A 13,622-nucleotide genomic window follows, 5' to 3' on the forward strand; every position below is an offset into this window, starting at 1 on the left:
GGACCGTGATCTATATGAGCTCATTTTCTTATTTTTGACGATTACTGTGTGACTTTTCCCACCGCGCTTGACACCCAACGACTAGTAGTAGTAGTAGTAGTAGTAGTAGTAGGGGCAAGCATAAGGAACAAATAGATAGTTGCATGTCGGATGCGATCATACCAGCACTAAAGCACCGGATCCCATCAGAACTCCGAAGTTAAGCATGCTTGGGCGAGAGTAGTACTAGGATGGGTGACCTCCTGGGAAGTCCTCGTGTTGCATTTCCCTTTTTAAATATATTTTTACGCCACGTGACAAGGATGACGCGGGAGCGTGATCTATATGACCTCATTTTCTTATTTTTGACGATTACTGTGTGACTTTTTCCACCGCGCTTGACACCCAACGACTACTAGTAGTAGTAGTAGTAGTAGGGGCAAGCATAAGGAACAAATAGATAGTTGCATGTCGGATGCGATCATACCAGCACTAAAGCACCGGATCCCATCAGAACTCCGAAGTTAAGCGTACTTGGGCGAGAGTAGTACTAGGATGGGTGACCTCCTGGGAAGTCCTCGTGTTGCATTCCCCTTTTTAAATATATTTTTGCGGCACGTGACAAGGATGACGCGGGACCGTGATCTATATGACCTCATTTTCTTATTTTTGACGATTACTGTGTGACTTTTCCCACCGCGCTTGACACCCAACGACTAGTAGTAGTAGTAGTAGTAGTAGTAGTAGTAGGGGCAAGCATAAGGAAGAAATAGATAGTTGCATGTCGGATGCGATCATACCAGCACTAAAGCACCGGATCCCATCAGAACTCCGAAGTTAAGCGTGCTTGGGCGAGAGTAGTACTAGGATGGGTGACCTCCTGGGAAGTCCTCGTGTTGCATTCCCCTTTTTAAATATATTTTTGCGCCACGTGACAAGGATGACGCGGGAGCGTGATCTATATGACCTCATTTTCTTATTTTTGACGATTACTGTGTGACTTTTCCCACCGCGCTTGACACCCAACGACTAGTAGTAGTAGTACTAGTAGTAGTAGTAGTAGTAGTAGGGGCAAGCATAAGGAACAAATAGATAGTTGCATGTCGGATGCGATCATACCAGCACTAAAGCACCGGATCCCATGAGAACTCCGAAGTTAAGCGTGCTTGGGCGAGAGTAGTACTAGGATGGGTGACCTCCTGGGAAGTCCTCGTGTTGCATTCCCCTTTTTAAATATATTTTTGCGCCACGTGACAAGGATGACGCGGGAGCGTGATCTATATGACCTCATTTTCTTATTTTTGACGATTACTGTGTGACTTTTCCCACCGCGCTTGACACCCAACGACTAGTAGTAGTAGTACTAGTAGTAGTAGTAGTAGTAGGGGCAAGCATAAGGAACAAATAGATAGTTGCATGTCGGATGCGATCATACCAGCACTAAAGCACCGGATCCCATGAGAACTCCGAAGTTAAGCGTGCTTGGGCGAGAGTAGTACTAGGATGGGTGACCTCCTGGGAAGTCCTCGTGTTGCATTCCCCTTTTTAAATATATTTTTGCGCCACGTGACAAGGATGACGCGGGAGCGTGATCTATATGACCTCATTTTCTTATTTTTGACGATTACTGTGTGACTTTTCCCACCGCGCTTGACACCCAACGACTAGTAGTAGTAGTAGTAGTAGGGGCAAGCATAAGGAACAAATAGATAGTTGCATGTCGGATGCGATCATACCAGCACTAAAGCACCGGATCCCATCAGAACTCCGAAAACTCCGAAGTTAAGCGTGCTTGGGCAAGAGTAGTACTAGGATGGGTGACCTCCTGGGAAGTCCTCGTGTTGCATTCCCCTTTTTAAATATATTTTTGCGGCACGTGACAAGGATGACGCGGGACCGTGATCTATATGACCTCATTTTCTTATTTTTGACGATTACTGTGTGACTTTTCCCACCGCGCTTGACACCCAACGACTAGTAGTAGTAGTAGTAGTAGTAGTAGTAGTAGTAGGGGCAAGCATAAGGAAGAAATAGATAGTTGCATGTCGGATGCGATCATACCAGCACTAAAGCACCGGATCCCATCAGAACTCCGAAGTTAAGCGTGCTTGGGCGAGAGTAGTACTAGGATAAGTGACCTCCTCGGAAGTCCTCGTGTTGCATTTCCCTTTTTAAATATATTTTTGCGGCACGTGACAAGGATGACGCGGTACCGTGATCTATATGACCTCATTTTCTTATTTTTGACGATTACTGTGTGACTTTTCCCACCGCGCTTGACACCCAACGACTAGTAGTAGTAGTAGTAGTAGTAGTAGTAGTAGTAGTAGTAGGGGCAAGCATAAGGAACAAATAGATAGTTGCATGTCGGATGCGATCATACCAGCACTAAAGCACCGGATCCCATCAGAACTCCGAAGTTAAGCGTACTTGGGCGAGAGTAGTACTAGGATGGGTGACCTCCTCGGAAGTCCTCGTGTTGCATTCCCCTTTTTAAATATATTTTTGCGGCACGTGACAAGGATGACGCGGGAGCGTGATCTATATGACCTCATTTTCTTATTTTTGACGATTACTGTGTGACTTTTCCCACCGCGCTTGACACCCAACGACTAGTAGTAGTAGTAGTAGTAGTAGTAGTAGTAGTAGTAGGGGCAAGCATAAGGAAGAAATAGATAGTTGCATGTCGGATGCGATCATACCAGCACTAAAGCACCGGATCCCATCAGAACTCCGAAGTTAAGCGTACTTGGGCGAGAGTAGTACTAGGATGGGTGACCTCCTCGGAAGTCCTCGTGCTGCATTCCCCTTTTTAAATATATTTTTGCGGCACGTGACAAGGATGACGCGGGAGCGTGATCTATATGACCTCATTTTCTTATTTTTGACGATTACTGTGTGACTTTTCCCACCGCGCTTGACACCCAACGACTACTAGTAGTAGTAGTAGTAGTAGTAGTAGTAGTAGTAGTAGTAGTAGGGGCAAGCATAAGGAAGAAATAGATAGTTGCATGTGGGATGCGATCATACCAGCACTAAAGCACCGGATCTCATCAGAACTCCGAAGTTAAGCGTGCTTGGGCGAGAGTAGTACTAGGATGGGTGACCTCCTGGGAAGTCCTCGTGTTGCATTCCCCTTTTTAAATATATTTTTGCGCCACGTGACAAGGATGACGCGGGAGCGTGATCTATATGACCTCATTTTCTTATTTTTGACGATTACTGTGTGACTTTTCCCACCGCGCTTGACACCCAACGACTAGTAGTAGTAGTAGTAGTAGTAGTAGGGGCAAGCATAAGGAACAAATAGATAGTTGCATGTCGGATGCGATCATACCACCACTAAAGCACCGGATCCCATCAGAACTCCGAAGTTAAGCGTGCTTGGGCGAGAGTAGTACTAGGATGGGTGACCTCATGGGAAGTCCTCGTGTTGCATTCCCCTTTTTAAATATATTTTTGCGCCACATGACAAGGATGACGCGGGACCGTGATCTATATGACCTCATTTTCTTATTTTTGACGATTACTGTGTGACTTTTCCCACCGCGCTTGACACCCAACGACTAGTAGTAGTAGTAGTAGGGGCAAGCATAAGGAACAAATAGATAGTTGCATGTCGGATGCGATCATACCAGCACTAAAGCATCGGATCCCATCAGAACTCCGAAGTTAAGCGTGCTTGGGCGAGAGTAGTACTAGGATGTGTGACCTCCTGGGAAGTCCTCGTGTTGCATTCCCCTTTTTCAATATATTTTTGCGCCACGTGACAAGGATGACGCGGGACCGTGATCTATATGACCTCATTTTCTTATTTTTGACGATTACTGTGTGACTTTTCCCACCGCGCTTGACACCCAACGACTAGTAGTAGTAGTAGTAGTAGGGGCAAGCATAAGGAAGAAATAGATAGTTGCATGTCGGATGCGATCATACCAGCACTAAAGCACCGGATCCCATCAGAACTCCGAAGTTAAGCGTGCTTGGGCGAGAGTAGTACTAGGATGGGTGACCTCCTGGGAAGTCCTCTTGTTGCATTCCCCTTTTTAAATATATTTTTGCGCCACGTGACAAGGATGACGCGGGAGCGTGATCTATATGACCTCATTTTCTTATTTTTGACGATTACTGTGTGACTTTTCCCACCGCGCTTGACACCCAACGACTAGTAGTAGTAGTAGTAGTAGTAGTAGTAGGGGCAAGCATAAGGAACAAATAGATAGTTGCATGTCGGATGCGATCATACCAGCACTAAAGCACCGGATCCCATCAGAACTCCGAAGTTAAGCGTGCTTGGGCGAGAGTAGTACTAGGATGGGTGACCTCATGGGAAGTCCTCGTGTTGCATTCCCCTTTTTAAATATATTTTTGCGCCACATGACAAGGATGACGCGGGACCGTGATCTATATGACCTCATTTTCTTATTTTTGACGATTACTGTGTGACTTTTCCCACCGCGCTTGACACCCAACGACTAGTAGTAGTAGTAGTAGGGGCAAGCATAAGGAACAAATAGATAGTTGCATGTCGGATGCGATCATACCAGCACTAAAGCATCGGATCCCATCAGAACTCCGAAGTTAAGCGTGCTTGGGCGAGAGTAGTACTAGGATGTGTGACCTCCTGGGAAGTCCTCGTGTTGCATTCCCCTTTTTCAATATATTTTTGCGCCACGTGACAAGGATGACGCGGGACCGTGATCTATATGACCTCATTTTCTTATTTTTGACGATTACTGTGTGACTTTTCCCACCGCGCTTGACACCCAACGACTAGTAGTAGTAGTAGTAGTAGGGGCAAGCATAAGGAAGAAATAGATAGTTGCATGTCGGATGCGATCATACCAGCACTAAAGCACCGGATCCCATCAGAACTCCGAAGTTAAGCGTGCTTGGGCGAGAGTAGTACTAGGATGGGTGACCTCCTGGGAAGTCCTCTTGTTGCATTCCCCTTTTTAAATATATTTTTGCGCCACGTGACAAGGATGACGCGGGGCGTGATCTATATGACCTCATTTTCTTATTTTTGACGATTACTGTGTGACTTTTCCCACCGCGCTTGACACCCAACGACTAGTAGTAGTAGTAGTAGTAGTAGTAGTAGGGGCAAGCATAAGGAACAAATAGATAGTTGCATGTCGGATGCGATCATACCAGCACTAAAGCACCGGATCCCATCAGAACTCCGAAGTTAAGCGTGCTTGGGCGAGAGTAGTACTAGGATGGGTGACCTCCTGGGAAGTCCTCGTGTTGCATTCCCCTTTTTAAATATATTTTTGCGCCACGTGACAAGGATGACGCGGGAGCGTGATCTATATGACCTCATTTTCTTATTTTTGACGATTACTGTGTGACTTTTCCCACCGCGCTTGACACCCAACGACTAGTAGTAGTAGTAGTAGTAGTAGTAGTAGGGGCAAGCATAAGGAACAAATAGATAGTTGCATGTCGGATGCGATCATACCAGCACTAAAGCACCGGATCCCATCACAACTCCGAAGTTAAGCGTGCTTGGGCGAGAGTAGTACTAGGATGGGTGACCTCCTGGGAAGTCCTCGTGTTGCATTCCCCTTTTTAAATATATTTTTGCGGCACGTGACAAGGATGACGCGGGACGGTGATCTATATGACCTCATTTTCTTATTTTTGACGATTACTGTGTGACTTTTCCCACCGCGCTTGACACCCAACGACTAGTAGTAGTAGTAGTAGTAGTAGTAGTAGTAGTAGTAGGGGCAAGCATAAGGAACAAATAGATAGTTGCATGTCGGATGCGATCATACGAGCACTAAAGCACCGGATCCCATCAGAACTCCGAAGTTAAGCGTGCTTGGGCGAGAGTAGTACTAGGATGGGTGACCTCCTGGGAAGTCCTCGTGTTGCATTTCCCTTTTTAAATATATTTTTGCGGCACGTGACAAGGATGACGCGGGGCCGTGATCTATATGACCTCATTTTCTTATTTTTGACGATTACTGTGTGACTTTTCCCACCGCGCTTGACACCCAACGACTAGTAGTAGTAGTAGTAGTAGTAGTACTAGTAGTAGTAGTAGTAGGGGCAAGCATAAGGAACAAATAGATAGTTGCATGTCGGATGCGATCATACCAGCACTAAAGCACCGGATCCCATCAGAACTCCGAAGTTAAGCGTGCTTGGGCGAGAGTAGTACTAGGATGGGTGACCTCCTGGGAAGTCCTCGTGTTGCATTCCCCTTTTTAAATATATTTTTGCGCCACGTGACAAGGATGACGCGGGAGCGTGATCTATATGACCTCATTTTCTTATTTTTGACGATTACTGTGTGACTTTTCCCACCGCGCTTGACACCCAACGACTAGTAGTAGTAGTAGTAGTAGTAGGGGCAAGCATAAGGAACAAATAGATAGTTGCATGTCGGATGCGATCATACCAGCACTAAAGCACCGGATCCCATCAGAACTCCGAAGTTAAGCGTGCTTGGGCGAGAGTAGTACTAGGATGGGTGACCTCCTGGGAAGTCCTCGTGTTGCATTCCCCTTTTTAAATATATTTTTGCGCCACATGACAAGGATGACGCGGTACCGTGATCTATATGACCTCATTTTCTTATTTTTGACGATTACTGTGTGACTTTTCCCACCGCGCTTGACACCCAACGACTAGTAGTAGTAGTAGTAGTAGTAGTAGTAGTAGTAGTAGGGGCAAGCATAAGGAACAAATAGATAGTTGCATGTCGGATGCGATCATACCAGCACTAAAGCACCGGATCCCATCAGAACTCCGAAGTTAAGCGTACTTGGGCGAGAGTAGTACTAGGATGGGTGACCTCCTCGGAAGTCCTCGTGTTGCATTCCCCTTTTTAAATATATTTTTGCGGCACGTGACAAGGATGACGCGGGAGCGTGATCTATATGACCTCATTTTCTTATTTTTGACGATTACTGTGTGACTTTTCCCACCGCGCTTGACACCCAACGACTAGTAGTAGTAGTAGTAGTAGTAGTAGTAGTAGTAGGGGCAAGCATAAGGAAGAAATAGATAGTTGCATGTCGGATGCGATCATACCAGCACTAAAGCACCGGATCCCATCAGAACTCCGAAGTTAAGCGTACTTGGGCGAGAGTAGTACTAGGATGGGTGACCTCCTCGGAAGTCCTCGTGCTGCATTCCCCTTTTTAAATATATTTTTGCGGCACGTGACAAGGATGACGCGGGAGCGTGATCTATATGACCTCATTTTCTTATTTTTGACGATTACTGTGTGACTTTTCCCACCGCGCTTGACACCCAACGACTACTAGTAGTAGTAGTAGTAGTAGTAGTAGGGGCAAGCATAAGGAAGAAATAGATAGTTGCATCTGGGATGCGATCATACCAGCACTAAAGCACCGGATCCCATCAGAACTCCGAAGTTAAGCGTGCTTGGGCGAGAGTAGTACTAGGATGGGTGACCTCCTGGGAAGTCCTCGTGTTGCATTCCCCTTTTTAAATATATTTTTGCGCCACGTGACAAGGATGACGCGGGAGCGTGATCTATATGACCTCATTTTCTTATTTTTGACGATTACTGTGTGACTTTTCCCACCGCGCTTGACACCCAACGACTAGTAGTAGTAGTAGTAGTAGTAGTAGTAGGGGCAAGCATAAGGAACAAATAGATAGTTGCATGTCGGATGCGATCATACCACCACTAAAGCACCGGATCCCATCAGAACTCCGAAGTTAAGCGTGCTTGGGCGAGAGTAGTACTAGGATGGGTGACCTCATGGGAAGTCCTCGTGTTGCATTCCCCTTTTTAAATATATTTTTGCGCCACATGACAAGGATGACGCGGGACCGTGATCTATATGACCTCATTTTCTTATTTTTGACGATTACTGTGTGACTTTTCCCACCGCGCTTGACACCCAACGACTAGTAGTAGTAGTAGTAGTAGTAGTAGTAGTAGGGGCAAGCATAAGGAACAAATAGATAGTTGCATGTCGGATGCGATCATACCAGCACTAAAGCATCGGATCCCATCAGAACTCCGAAGTTAAGCGTGCTTGGGCGAGAGTAGTACTAGGATGTGTGACCTCCTGGGAAGTCCTCGTGTTGCATTCCCCTTTTTCAATATATTTTTGCGCCACGTGACAAGGATGACGCGGGACCGTGATCTATATGACCTCATTTTCTTATTTTTGACGATTACTGTGTGACTTTTCCCACCGCGCTTGACACCCAACGACTAGTAGTAGTAGTAGTAGTAGTAGTAGTAGGGGCAAGCATAAGGAAGAAATAGATAGTTGCATGTCGGATGCGATCATACCAGCACTAAAGCACCGGATCCCATCAGAACTCCGAAGTTAAGCGTGCTTGGGCGAGAGTAGTACTAGGATGGGTGACCTCCTGGGAAGTCCTCTTGTTGCATTCCCCTTTTTAAATATATTTTTGCGCCACGTGACAAGGATGACGCGGGAGCGTGATCTATATGACCTCATTTTCTTATTTTTGACGATTACTGTGTGACTTTTCCCACCGCGCTTGACACCCAACGACTAGTAGTAGTACTAGTAGTAGTAGTAGTAGTAGGGGCAAGCATAAGGAACAAATAGATAGTTGCATGTCGGATGCGATCATACCAGCACTAAAGCACCGGATCCCATCAGAACTCCGAAGTTAAGCGTGCTTGGGCGAGAGTAGTACTAGGATGGGTGACCTCCTGGGAAGTCCTCGTGTTGCATTCCCCTTTTTAAATATATTTTTGCGCCACGTGACAAGGATGACGCGGGAGCGTGATCTATATGACCTCATTTTCTTAGTTTTGACGATTACTGTGTGACTTTTCCCACCGCGCTTGACACCCAACGACTAGTAGTAGTAGTAGTAGTAGTAGTAGTAGGGGCAAGCATAAGGAACAAATAGATAGTTGCATGTCGGATGCGATCATACCAGCACTAAAGCACCGGATCCCATCACAACTCCGAAGTTAAGCGTGCTTGGGCGAGAGTAGTACTAGGATGGGTGACCTCCTGGGAAGTCCTCGTGTTGCATTCCCCTTTTTAAATATATTTTTGCGGCACGTGACAAGGATGACGCGGGACCGTGATCTATATGACCTCATTTTCTTATTTTTGACGATTACTGTGTGACTTTTCCCACCGCGCTTGACACCCAACGACTAGTAGTAGTAGTAGTAGTAGTAGTAGTAGTAGTAGTAGTAGTAGGGGCAAGCATAAGGAACAAATAGATAGTTGCATGTCGGATGCGATCATACCAGCACTAAAGCACCGGATCCCATCAGAACTCCGAAGTTAAGCGTGCTTGGCCGAGAGTAGTACTAGGATGGGTGACCTCCTGGGAAGTCCTCGTGTTGCATTTCCCTTTTTAAATATATTTTTGCGGCACGTGACAAGGATGACGCGGGACCGTGATCTATATGACCTCATTTTCTTATTTTTGACGATTACTGTGTGACTTTTCCCACCGCGCTTGACACCCAACGACTAGTAGTAGTAGTAGTAGTAGTAGTAGGGGCAAGCATAAGGAACAAATAGATAGTTGCATGTCGGATGCGATCATACCAGCACTAAAGCACCGGATCCCATCAGAACTCCGAAGTTAAGCGTGCTTGGGCGAGAGTAGTACTAGGATGGGTGACCTCCTGGGAAGTCCTCGTGTTGCATTCCCCTTTTTAAATATATTTTTGCGCCACGTGACAAGGATGACGCGGGAGCGTGATCTATATGACCTCATTTTCTTATTTTTGACGATTACTGTGTGACTTTTCCCACCGCGCTTGACACCCAACGACTAGTAGTAGTAGTAGTAGTAGTAGTAGTAGGGGCAAGCATAAGGAACAAATAGATAGTTGCATGTCGGATGCGATCATACCAGCACTAAAGCACCGGATCCCATCGTGTTGCATTCCCCTTTTTAAATATATTTTTGCGCCACATGACAAGGATGACGCGGGACCGTGATCTATATGACCTCATTTTCTTATTTTTGACGATTACTGTGTGACTTTTCCCACCGCGCTTGACACCCAACGACTAGTAGTAGTAGTAGTAGTAGGGGCAAGCATAAGGAACAAATAGATAGTTGCATGTCGGATGCGATCATACCAGCACTAAAGCATCGGATCCCATCAGAACTCCGAAGTTAAGCGTGCTTGGGCGAGAGTAGTACTAGGATGGGTGACCTCCTGGGAAGTCCTCGTGTTGCATTCCCCTTTTTCAATATATTTTTGCGCCACGTGACAAGGATGACGCGGGACCGTGATCTATATGACCTCATTTTCTTATTTTTGACGATTACTGTGTGACTTTTCCCACCGCGCTTGACACCCAACGACTAGTAGTAGTAGTAGTAGTAGTAGTAGTAGTAGTAGGGGCAAGCATAAGGAACAAATAGATAGTTGCATGTTGGATGCGATCATACCAGCACTAAAGCACCGGATCCCATCAGAACTCCGAAGTTAAGCGTGCTTGGGCGAGAGTAGTACTAGGATGGGTGACCTCCTGGGAAGTCCTCGTGTTGCATTCCCCTTTTTAAATATATTTTTGCGCCACGTGACAAGGATGACGCGGGAGCGTGATCTATATGACCTCATTTTCTTATTTTTGACGATTACTGTGTGACTTTTCCCACCGCGCTTGACACCCAACGACTAGTAGTAGTAGTAGTAGTAGTAGTAGTAGTAGTAGTAGTAGGGGCAAGCATAAGGAACAAATAGATAGTTGCATGTCGGATGCGATCATACTAGCACTAAAGCACGAGATCCCATCAGAACTCCGAAGTTAAGCGTGCTTGGGCGAGAGTAGTACTAGGATGGGTGACCTCCTGGGAAGTCCTCATGTTGCATTCCCCTTTTTAAATATATTTTTACGCCACGTGACAAGGATGACGCGGGACCGTGATCTATATGACCTCATTTTCTTATTTTTGACGATTACTGTGTGACTTTTCCCACCGCGCTTGACACCCAACGACTAGTAGTAGTAGTAGTAGTAGTAGTAGTAGTAGTAGTAGGGGCAAGCATAAGGAAGAAATAGATAGTTGCATGTCGGATGCGATCATACCAGCACTAAAGCACCGGATCCCATCAGAACTCCGAAGTTAAGCGTGCTTGGGCGAGAGTAGTACTAGGATGGGTGACCTCCTGGGAAGTCCTCTTGTTGCATTCCCCTTTTTAAATATATTTTTGCGCCACGTGACAAGGATGACGCGGGAGCGTGATCTATATGACCTCATTTTCTTATTTTTGACGATTACTGTGTGACTTTTCCCACCGCGCTTGACACCCAACGACTAGTAGTAGTACTAGTAGTAGTAGTAGTAGTAGTAGGGGCAAGCATAAGGAACAAATAGATAGTTGCATGTCGGATGCGATCATACCAGCACTAAAGCACCGGATCCCATCAGAACTCCGAAGTTAAGCGTGCTTGGGCGAGAGTAGTACTAGGATGGGTGACCTCCTGGGAAGTCCTCGTGTTGCATTCCCCTTTTTAAATATATTTTTGCGCCACGTGACAAGGATGACGCGGGAGCGTGATCTATATGACCTCATTTTCTTAGTTTTGACGATTACTGTGTGACTTTTCCCACCGCGCTTGACACCCAACGACTAGTAGTAGTAGTAGTAGTAGTAGTAGTAGTAGTAGGGGCAAGCATAAGGAACAAATAGATAGTTGCATGTCGGATGCGATCATACCAGCACTAAAGCACCGGATCCCATCACAACTCCGAAGTTAAGCGTGCTTGGGCGAGAGTAGTACTAGGATGGGTGACCTCCTGGGAAGTCCTCGTGTTGCATTCCCCTTTTTAAATATATTTTTGCGGCACGTGACAAGGATGACGCGGGACCGTGATCTATATGACCTCATTTTCTTATTTTTGACGATTACTGTGTGACTTTTCCCACCGCGCTTGACACCCAACGACTAGTAGTAGTAGTAGTAGTAGTAGTAGTAGTAGTAGTAGTAGGGGCAAGCATAAGGAACAAATAGATAGTTGCATGTCGGATGCGATCATACTAGCACTAAAGCACCGGATCCCATCAGAACTCCGAAGTTAAGCGTGCTTGGCCGAGAGTAGTACTAGGATGGGTGACCTCCTGGGAAGTCCTCGTGTTGCATTTCCCTTTTTAAATATATTTTTGCGGCACGTGACAAGGATGACGCGGGACCGTGATCTATATGACCTCATTTTCTTATTTTTGACGATTACTGTGTGACTTTTCCCACCGCGCTTGACACCCAACGACTAGTAGTAGTAGTAGTAGTAGTAGTAGTAGGGGCAAGCATAAGGAACAAATAGATAGTTGCATGTCGGATGCGATCATACCAGCACTAAAGCACCGGATCCCATCAGAACTCCGAAGTTAAGCGTGCTTGGGCGAGAGTAGTACTAGGATGGGTGACCTCCTGGGAAGTCCTCGTGTTGCATTCCCCTTTTTAAATATATTTTTGCGCCACGTGACAAGGATGACGCGGGAGCGTGATCTATATGACCTCATTTTCTTATTTTTGACGATTACTGTGTGACTTTTCCCACCGCGCTTGACACCCAACGACTAGTAGTAGTAGTAGTAGTAGTAGTAGTAGGGGCAAGCATAAGGAACAAATAGATAGTTGCATGTCGGATGCGATCATACCAGCACTAAAGCACCGGATCCCATCGTGTTGCATTCCCCTTTTTAAATATATTTTTGCGCCACATGACAAGGATGACGCGGGACCGTGATCTATATGACCTCATTTTCTTATTTTTGACGATTACTGTGTGACTTTTCCCACCGCGCTTGACACCCAACGACTAGTAGTAGTAGTAGTAGTAGGGGCAAGCATAAGGAACAAATAGATAGTTGCATGTCGGATGCGATCATACCAGCACTAAAGCATCGGATCCCATCAGAACTCCGAAGTTAAGCGTGCTTGGGCGAGAGTAGTACTAGGATGGGTGACCTCCTGGGAAGTCCTCGTGTTGCATTCCCCTTTTTCAATATATTTTTGCGCCACGTGACAAGGATGACGCGGGACCGTGATCTATATGACCTCATTTTCTTATTTTTGACGATTACTGTGTCACTTTTCCCACCGCGCTTGACACCCAACGACTAGTAGTAGTAGTAGTAGTAGTAGTAGTAGTAGTAGTAGTAGGGGCAAGCATAAGGAACAAATAGATAGTTGCATGTTGGATGCGATCATACCAGCACTAAAGCACCGGATCCCATCAGAACTCCGAAGTTAAGCGTGCTTGGGCGAGAGTAGTACTAGGATGGGTGACCTCCTGGGAAGTCCTCGTGTTGCATTCCCCTTTTTAAATATATTTTTGCGCCACGTGACAAGGATGACGCGGGAGCGTGATCTATATGACCTCATTTTCTTATTTTTGACGATTACTGTGTGACTTTTCCCACCGCGCTTGACACCCAACGACTAGTAGTAGTAGTAGTAGTAGTAGTAGTAGTAGTAGTAGTAGTAGTAGTAGTAGTAGTAGTAGTAGTAGGGGCAAGCATAAGGAACAAATAGATAGTTGCATGTCGGATGCGATCATACTAGCACTAAAGCACGAGATCCCATCAGAACTACGAAGTTAAGCGTGCTTGGGCGAGAGTAGTACTAGGATGGGTGACCTCCTGGGAAGTCCTCATGTTGCATTCCCCTTTTTAAATATAT

The 13,622-nt window shown here is 45.9% G+C and overlaps 41 non-coding genes and 1 pseudogene across 41 annotated transcripts; all 42 read left to right on the forward strand.

Annotated features, from left to right (window-relative positions):
* Positions 1 to 148: 148 nt before the first annotated feature.
* LOC123437987 lies at positions 149 to 267 on the forward strand. Its single transcript, XR_006629146.1, has one exon. It is a non-coding gene; the product is annotated as a 5S ribosomal RNA (ribosomal RNA).
* Positions 268 to 452: 185 nt separating this feature from the next.
* On the forward strand, positions 453 to 571 carry LOC123436856. The gene has a single exon (XR_006628064.1). It is a non-coding gene; the product is annotated as a 5S ribosomal RNA (ribosomal RNA).
* A 194-nt stretch (positions 572 to 765) lies between these two features.
* LOC123433893 lies at positions 766 to 884 on the forward strand. Its single transcript, XR_006625190.1, has one exon. It is a non-coding gene; the product is annotated as a 5S ribosomal RNA (ribosomal RNA).
* Positions 885 to 1,084: 200 nt separating this feature from the next.
* Positions 1,085 to 1,203, forward strand: LOC123435710. The gene has a single exon (XR_006626961.1). It is a non-coding gene; the product is annotated as a 5S ribosomal RNA (ribosomal RNA).
* Positions 1,204 to 1,400: 197 nt separating this feature from the next.
* Positions 1,401 to 1,519, forward strand: LOC123435711. The gene has a single exon (XR_006626962.1). It is a non-coding gene; the product is annotated as a 5S ribosomal RNA (ribosomal RNA).
* Positions 1,520 to 1,701: 182 nt separating this feature from the next.
* LOC123433243 lies at positions 1,702 to 1,829 on the forward strand (annotated as a pseudogene).
* A 197-nt stretch (positions 1,830 to 2,026) lies between these two features.
* On the forward strand, positions 2,027 to 2,145 carry LOC123432991. The gene has a single exon (XR_006624553.1). It is a non-coding gene; the product is annotated as a 5S ribosomal RNA (ribosomal RNA).
* Positions 2,146 to 2,348: 203 nt separating this feature from the next.
* LOC123438648 lies at positions 2,349 to 2,467 on the forward strand. The gene has a single exon (XR_006629780.1). It is a non-coding gene; the product is annotated as a 5S ribosomal RNA (ribosomal RNA).
* Positions 2,468 to 2,667: 200 nt separating this feature from the next.
* On the forward strand, positions 2,668 to 2,786 carry LOC123432279. Its single transcript, XR_006623870.1, has one exon. It is a non-coding gene; the product is annotated as a 5S ribosomal RNA (ribosomal RNA).
* A 209-nt stretch (positions 2,787 to 2,995) lies between these two features.
* On the forward strand, positions 2,996 to 3,114 carry LOC123435337. The gene has a single exon (XR_006626592.1). It is a non-coding gene; the product is annotated as a 5S ribosomal RNA (ribosomal RNA).
* A 188-nt stretch (positions 3,115 to 3,302) lies between these two features.
* LOC123438361 lies at positions 3,303 to 3,421 on the forward strand. The gene has a single exon (XR_006629508.1). It is a non-coding gene; the product is annotated as a 5S ribosomal RNA (ribosomal RNA).
* A 179-nt stretch (positions 3,422 to 3,600) lies between these two features.
* Positions 3,601 to 3,719, forward strand: LOC123432060. Its single transcript, XR_006623660.1, has one exon. It is a non-coding gene; the product is annotated as a 5S ribosomal RNA (ribosomal RNA).
* A 182-nt stretch (positions 3,720 to 3,901) lies between these two features.
* On the forward strand, positions 3,902 to 4,020 carry LOC123438036. The gene has a single exon (XR_006629198.1). It is a non-coding gene; the product is annotated as a 5S ribosomal RNA (ribosomal RNA).
* A 191-nt stretch (positions 4,021 to 4,211) lies between these two features.
* LOC123434918 lies at positions 4,212 to 4,330 on the forward strand. The gene has a single exon (XR_006626185.1). It is a non-coding gene; the product is annotated as a 5S ribosomal RNA (ribosomal RNA).
* Positions 4,331 to 4,509: 179 nt separating this feature from the next.
* On the forward strand, positions 4,510 to 4,628 carry LOC123432061. The gene has a single exon (XR_006623661.1). It is a non-coding gene; the product is annotated as a 5S ribosomal RNA (ribosomal RNA).
* A 182-nt stretch (positions 4,629 to 4,810) lies between these two features.
* Positions 4,811 to 4,929, forward strand: LOC123438037. Its single transcript, XR_006629199.1, has one exon. It is a non-coding gene; the product is annotated as a 5S ribosomal RNA (ribosomal RNA).
* A 190-nt stretch (positions 4,930 to 5,119) lies between these two features.
* LOC123433894 lies at positions 5,120 to 5,238 on the forward strand. The gene has a single exon (XR_006625191.1). It is a non-coding gene; the product is annotated as a 5S ribosomal RNA (ribosomal RNA).
* Positions 5,239 to 5,429: 191 nt separating this feature from the next.
* LOC123431703 lies at positions 5,430 to 5,548 on the forward strand. The gene has a single exon (XR_006623292.1). It is a non-coding gene; the product is annotated as a 5S ribosomal RNA (ribosomal RNA).
* A 200-nt stretch (positions 5,549 to 5,748) lies between these two features.
* LOC123438667 lies at positions 5,749 to 5,867 on the forward strand. Its single transcript, XR_006629798.1, has one exon. It is a non-coding gene; the product is annotated as a 5S ribosomal RNA (ribosomal RNA).
* A 206-nt stretch (positions 5,868 to 6,073) lies between these two features.
* LOC123433895 lies at positions 6,074 to 6,192 on the forward strand. Its single transcript, XR_006625192.1, has one exon. It is a non-coding gene; the product is annotated as a 5S ribosomal RNA (ribosomal RNA).
* A 185-nt stretch (positions 6,193 to 6,377) lies between these two features.
* On the forward strand, positions 6,378 to 6,496 carry LOC123433897. Its single transcript, XR_006625194.1, has one exon. It is a non-coding gene; the product is annotated as a 5S ribosomal RNA (ribosomal RNA).
* Positions 6,497 to 6,696: 200 nt separating this feature from the next.
* On the forward strand, positions 6,697 to 6,815 carry LOC123438649. The gene has a single exon (XR_006629781.1). It is a non-coding gene; the product is annotated as a 5S ribosomal RNA (ribosomal RNA).
* A 197-nt stretch (positions 6,816 to 7,012) lies between these two features.
* LOC123432280 lies at positions 7,013 to 7,131 on the forward strand. The gene has a single exon (XR_006623872.1). It is a non-coding gene; the product is annotated as a 5S ribosomal RNA (ribosomal RNA).
* Positions 7,132 to 7,322: 191 nt separating this feature from the next.
* LOC123433898 lies at positions 7,323 to 7,441 on the forward strand. Its single transcript, XR_006625195.1, has one exon. It is a non-coding gene; the product is annotated as a 5S ribosomal RNA (ribosomal RNA).
* A 191-nt stretch (positions 7,442 to 7,632) lies between these two features.
* Positions 7,633 to 7,751, forward strand: LOC123438362. Its single transcript, XR_006629509.1, has one exon. It is a non-coding gene; the product is annotated as a 5S ribosomal RNA (ribosomal RNA).
* Positions 7,752 to 7,945: 194 nt separating this feature from the next.
* Positions 7,946 to 8,064, forward strand: LOC123432062. The gene has a single exon (XR_006623662.1). It is a non-coding gene; the product is annotated as a 5S ribosomal RNA (ribosomal RNA).
* Positions 8,065 to 8,255: 191 nt separating this feature from the next.
* Positions 8,256 to 8,374, forward strand: LOC123438038. Its single transcript, XR_006629200.1, has one exon. It is a non-coding gene; the product is annotated as a 5S ribosomal RNA (ribosomal RNA).
* A 194-nt stretch (positions 8,375 to 8,568) lies between these two features.
* LOC123433899 lies at positions 8,569 to 8,687 on the forward strand. The gene has a single exon (XR_006625196.1). It is a non-coding gene; the product is annotated as a 5S ribosomal RNA (ribosomal RNA).
* A 191-nt stretch (positions 8,688 to 8,878) lies between these two features.
* LOC123431704 lies at positions 8,879 to 8,997 on the forward strand. Its single transcript, XR_006623293.1, has one exon. It is a non-coding gene; the product is annotated as a 5S ribosomal RNA (ribosomal RNA).
* A 206-nt stretch (positions 8,998 to 9,203) lies between these two features.
* Positions 9,204 to 9,322, forward strand: LOC123438520. Its single transcript, XR_006629657.1, has one exon. It is a non-coding gene; the product is annotated as a 5S ribosomal RNA (ribosomal RNA).
* Positions 9,323 to 9,510: 188 nt separating this feature from the next.
* Positions 9,511 to 9,629, forward strand: LOC123433900. The gene has a single exon (XR_006625197.1). It is a non-coding gene; the product is annotated as a 5S ribosomal RNA (ribosomal RNA).
* A 424-nt stretch (positions 9,630 to 10,053) lies between these two features.
* LOC123436419 lies at positions 10,054 to 10,172 on the forward strand. The gene has a single exon (XR_006627645.1). It is a non-coding gene; the product is annotated as a 5S ribosomal RNA (ribosomal RNA).
* Positions 10,173 to 10,369: 197 nt separating this feature from the next.
* Positions 10,370 to 10,488, forward strand: LOC123433901. The gene has a single exon (XR_006625198.1). It is a non-coding gene; the product is annotated as a 5S ribosomal RNA (ribosomal RNA).
* Positions 10,489 to 10,691: 203 nt separating this feature from the next.
* LOC123432992 lies at positions 10,692 to 10,810 on the forward strand. Its single transcript, XR_006624554.1, has one exon. It is a non-coding gene; the product is annotated as a 5S ribosomal RNA (ribosomal RNA).
* Positions 10,811 to 11,010: 200 nt separating this feature from the next.
* On the forward strand, positions 11,011 to 11,129 carry LOC123438039. Its single transcript, XR_006629201.1, has one exon. It is a non-coding gene; the product is annotated as a 5S ribosomal RNA (ribosomal RNA).
* Positions 11,130 to 11,326: 197 nt separating this feature from the next.
* Positions 11,327 to 11,445, forward strand: LOC123433902. Its single transcript, XR_006625199.1, has one exon. It is a non-coding gene; the product is annotated as a 5S ribosomal RNA (ribosomal RNA).
* A 197-nt stretch (positions 11,446 to 11,642) lies between these two features.
* On the forward strand, positions 11,643 to 11,761 carry LOC123431705. The gene has a single exon (XR_006623294.1). It is a non-coding gene; the product is annotated as a 5S ribosomal RNA (ribosomal RNA).
* A 203-nt stretch (positions 11,762 to 11,964) lies between these two features.
* LOC123432109 lies at positions 11,965 to 12,083 on the forward strand. Its single transcript, XR_006623707.1, has one exon. It is a non-coding gene; the product is annotated as a 5S ribosomal RNA (ribosomal RNA).
* Positions 12,084 to 12,274: 191 nt separating this feature from the next.
* On the forward strand, positions 12,275 to 12,393 carry LOC123433903. The gene has a single exon (XR_006625200.1). It is a non-coding gene; the product is annotated as a 5S ribosomal RNA (ribosomal RNA).
* Positions 12,394 to 12,817: 424 nt separating this feature from the next.
* On the forward strand, positions 12,818 to 12,936 carry LOC123436420. The gene has a single exon (XR_006627646.1). It is a non-coding gene; the product is annotated as a 5S ribosomal RNA (ribosomal RNA).
* Positions 12,937 to 13,139: 203 nt separating this feature from the next.
* Positions 13,140 to 13,258, forward strand: LOC123433904. Its single transcript, XR_006625201.1, has one exon. It is a non-coding gene; the product is annotated as a 5S ribosomal RNA (ribosomal RNA).
* A 230-nt stretch (positions 13,259 to 13,488) lies between these two features.
* LOC123433355 lies at positions 13,489 to 13,607 on the forward strand. Its single transcript, XR_006624874.1, has one exon. It is a non-coding gene; the product is annotated as a 5S ribosomal RNA (ribosomal RNA).
* The last annotated feature ends 15 nt before the right edge of the window (positions 13,608 to 13,622 follow it).

This window comes from Hordeum vulgare, chromosome 2H (assembly GCF_904849725.1).
Source record: "Hordeum vulgare subsp. vulgare chromosome 2H, MorexV3_pseudomolecules_assembly, whole genome shotgun sequence".
NCBI lineage: Eukaryota > Viridiplantae > Streptophyta > Magnoliopsida > Poales > Poaceae > Hordeum > Hordeum vulgare.